The sequence below is a fragment of the Sciurus carolinensis genome, chromosome 11 (assembly GCF_902686445.1).
Source record: "Sciurus carolinensis chromosome 11, mSciCar1.2, whole genome shotgun sequence".
In the NCBI taxonomy this organism is placed as follows: Eukaryota; Metazoa; Chordata; class Mammalia; order Rodentia; family Sciuridae; genus Sciurus; species Sciurus carolinensis.
The window spans coordinates 112,262,811-112,266,988 of record NC_062223.1 but is presented as its reverse complement, the minus strand read 5'-3'; the positions used below and the strand labels follow the sequence as shown (position 1 = coordinate 112,266,988).

Below are 4,178 nucleotides of genomic sequence, written 5' to 3'. Positions count from 1 at the left end.
AGCCTGGAATTCAGCAAAAGTTGGAAAAAAAGAAAGGAAATTACCTAATGACCTTTAAGTAGTCCATTACTTCTTCAACACTTTCAGCCCTCTTCTACTCTGGCTTACAATATGGGTCACATGACAGAGATGTTGTCTTCGCCCATGCCAAGAGCCAAAGGGAAGCAGGAAGACCTGAGCAGTGATGGTAGAAGTCTACCAGGAAGAGGAAAGCAGATATTTAGCTAATCCAAGTTAAGTATTCACAGGGTCTTCTTTTGATTTTCGTTTTAAATTTTTTTCAAATACTAATACAAAATTTTAAAATCTGGAAAATCAAAAATACTTGTCTGATTATCTCTATTTTAGATTTTCATGAGTCTGTCTGCCTCCACCCCACCTGACTACTGATGAGTGGATGTGATATGCTCCAAATCAGAGTTGTTCTTTGCTATTACAAAGAGCCCTTACCAGGGACAAGGTAACATACTAGGAAATCTCCAACTTTTGCAAAGTGCATTGTGAAAGTCTTCTGAAAAAATCCATACCCAATCATTTTAGCAGATTTTTTTTGGTTAAAAATATTATTATCTACGTCTCAGCTCTTTTTGGAAAATACAGTATGACAGGAATTCTAAATCAATGAACAGCCATGCCGCTAAAGACTCAATCTTTTAGGCAACACAACAATCATGGCAAAAAAAAAAAGGGCTTGGGATATAGCTCAGTTGGTAGAGTGTTTGCCTTGTAAGCACAAGGCCCTGGGTTCAATCCCCAGCACCTCAAAAAAAAAAAAAAATGACTGTAACTATTAAGAATTATGTTCAGCTGGTAGAAACACAGACCAGACTACTGTGTTGAACACCTGAGAGTTTGCTCATGTAAAAGCAACGTGGAAGCTAGCATGCTGCCTCCCTCTGCATCAAAGACCCAAAACCCTTTTATCTTCCAACTCAGTTGTCTCAGTCACATGGCTTCCTTTTTTAAGATCACAACATGTTTACTGGAGTTTTGGCCATCGTGACCATATTCCAGACAAGAAACAGAAGAGGAAAGGGCAAAAAAGGCACATGCCAGCTGCATTTACCACCCTTAAGGAGCTGTTTCAAACTTAATGCTTTATCTTTTCCCCTACCAAATTATTTTGTGTTCCCTCCACCTTATATAGGAGATAAAATTTCTAGCACATTCATCTGAACCAGAAAGTTCCCATGAAGACTAATGATGTCTTTGCCATTGTCCACTGTCCAACATCCATCGTTTTGGAGGTCACCCTCACTACCTTATTCTATGTCATTCATCAGTAGCAGGGTCCTGTGTCCCATGACAAAACCCAAAGGTACAAGATCCTTTCTCTCCCTTTTGGGATAGGAACATATGAGAACATGTGATCCAGACTCAGTCAATCAGACACTACTATACAGTAGCTTCCCCCTGATAAAAATAACAAATGCAAGAGGAACAAGGAAAATAATGGCAAAGGCAGCAGTAGTGTCCACCAGTGGCACAGTGTCCACAGCAAGAGTGGAAGTGTCTGGCAAGGCAGGTCCTGCTAAAAAGGCAGTTGTTGGTCTTCCTGCTTCTTGGTCCTACAGTCCCACTTGGTTCCTATCTGTCCTCCATGTCTGACCCTCCAGCCATTTGTCAGTCCTTATCTCCCTTTGTACTTCCAAAATATCCCCCTTTGATAAAGATAGCCAGGGTTGGTTTTGGTTACATGCAACCAAAAGCACCTTAATTGATACAATAAGAAGATACATTGCTATTCTAGTCTATACCCTTTGGTTACCAAAAATAGAAGCCCACAAAACTGGTCAAAAGTATAGACATAATACCTAAGCTCATAGACACTGGGCCTGAAAAGGTATCTGGTTATCAATGACCCTCAGAGGCCCTGTGGACTCTCATCTATTTCAGTCTCTGCGTAAATACTCCTTTCTCATCTGACTTATTCACCAGCTTCCTTTGATTACTCCTATTTTCTTCACCTCCACAACTTTTGCTTCCTCTTTATGGCTCTTTCTTTTTTAGCACTGGGGGTGGAACCCAGGACCTCACATGTGATAGGAAAGTGCTCTACCACTGAGCACCCTCCAGCTCTCTTCATGGCCTCTTAAGTGGAATCTCTGTGACTTTTCTGCAGACATGCTATTAGGGAAGCATTTCAATTTCAAGCTTCATATCTTTTTATTTAAAATTTTGATCAAGGAACTGATTAATGAGTAGATCAGGGATATATCCTGATCAAATCAGCTGTAACAGTAATTTGGGGGCTCATGCCTGGATCTGTGCCTTCAGCAGAGGCTCCCAGAGTAGGAATATGTAGGTTGACCAGGCAGTGGAAACTTTCTAATACAGTAATGCAATATGTAACAGTGTGACATGATGTGACATCCTGTTATATAAAGGCCTGGGCAAGGCACAATTTTTGGAGGACAGACTTGAAATGCTCAATCCATTACATTTTGAGCACCTACTATTTACTAGTCCAAAGCTGAAGAGATGATAAAGGAAGTAACACATTTCTGCCTTCAAGGGCTTTATAATACACACACACATACACACACACACACACACACACACACACACATGTGTGCATGTGCACACACGCGCACACGCAAATGTTAAAAAAATGGATTAATATGGACCTGGTTAACTGTTAAACATAATTACCCACAGAGTGGCAGGAAAATTCAAAGGAGGGAAAGATCATTTTTAGCCAGATGATCAGAAAAGCCTATAGAGAAGAGGGATTTGGTTATCTTGAGGGAAGGGTAGGGAAGAGAGGAAATGAGACTAAAAGGTAGCATCCCAACCTGACAGGAGGAGGGGGACAGAGGTGGAACATCTGAATCAGAGAATGAATTCTGAACAGGCTGAGAGAAAAAATTTGAAGAAACAAGACCCAGAAAACCCAGATTTATCACATACACCAGAAGAAAAGGGAAGGCTACATGCATTCAAAATTGGATAGCTTAGATGGGAGATTTCTTATTCTGACCATAGCAAACTAGATAATTAGAACCAACCTTGATACTGGAAATCCAGACAGTATATACAAACACCTACTTGAAGGTCTCAGAGAACTAACAAAATAGGGTAAAATTACTATTTCAGGATCGGGAGATGATGGGACCCCAGTAGGTGAACCTGTCATTTTCAGCTGCTTTCCCCTTAGGAATGTTGGTTAATTCCAGAGTGGGTGACTTAAAGACTGATAAACAAATACCTCTGGAAGTCTTGAGGGGCAAAGAAAAGAGAAATACGAGTCCAGAGACTATTAACCAGCTCAGGGGAAACCTGATACATACTCTTAAGATGGAACTCAGAAGTTTATCAGCTGTCTTAGGGACTGTGGCTCAACTTTGAGTCATTTCAAACCCTACAATTGAACTGACGTGTTCTTAAATTGTTAATAGTCTCTCCAAACACATACCAAAAGCAAATATAAATTCTCTCTGGGAGAAGATGATATCTGGGACCTCAAAGTATTCCTACAAGCAATTTGCAATATAATATCCAGCACACTATAAAAAATAACCAGGCATGTGAGGAATACAACTACATAGACAAAACTTGCAAGAATACCAAACAATAAAAACAGACCCACAGGGTCTCTAGATATTAGGTCTGTCACACTTAGACTTGAAAACAACTATGCTTTCTGTGTTCAATAACATAAAAGATAAAGTTGAAAATTTTGGCAAGTAACTACAAACTTTAAAATAGCAGTTCTAGAACTACATACTATAAGAATTGAAAATCATAGTGCAACAGGGGGATTAAACAGCAGATTAGCAAAAGAAAAGATAGTTCATGAAGAAATTTTCCAGAAAGGAGTAGGAAAAGGAGAGGCAGGACAAGAAGAGGGTAAGAAATAGGATATAATGGGGAAGTCTAGTGCTAAATATTTAATCAATGTACCAAAAGGAGAGAAGATTTTTAAAAAATAGGAGAGAACAGGAAAATAACTAAAATGGAAATGGTTAGAACTTCTGCAAAACTGACTAAAGACATCAAGTCGCAGATTCAAGAATTCCCATTAAGGATAAATAAAAAGATGCAATTAGGAACACCATATTAAACTGCTGAAAACTAAAAATATACACATAAACCCTAAAATCAGATGAAGAAAATAATGAGTTATCTATAAAAGGCCTCTTACCCTCAATATAAAGAATTTCTATAAAGCAATTAAA

General features: G+C 39.0%; 1 non-coding gene across 1 annotated transcript; it reads left to right on the top strand.

Moving 5' to 3' along the window:
- The first annotated feature begins 692 nt into the window (after window positions 1-692).
- On the top strand, window positions 693-765 carry Trnat-ugu (transfer RNA threonine (anticodon UGU)). Its single transcript has one exon. It is a non-coding gene; the product is annotated as a tRNA-Thr (tRNA).
- Window positions 766-4,178: the final 3,413 nt, after the last annotated feature.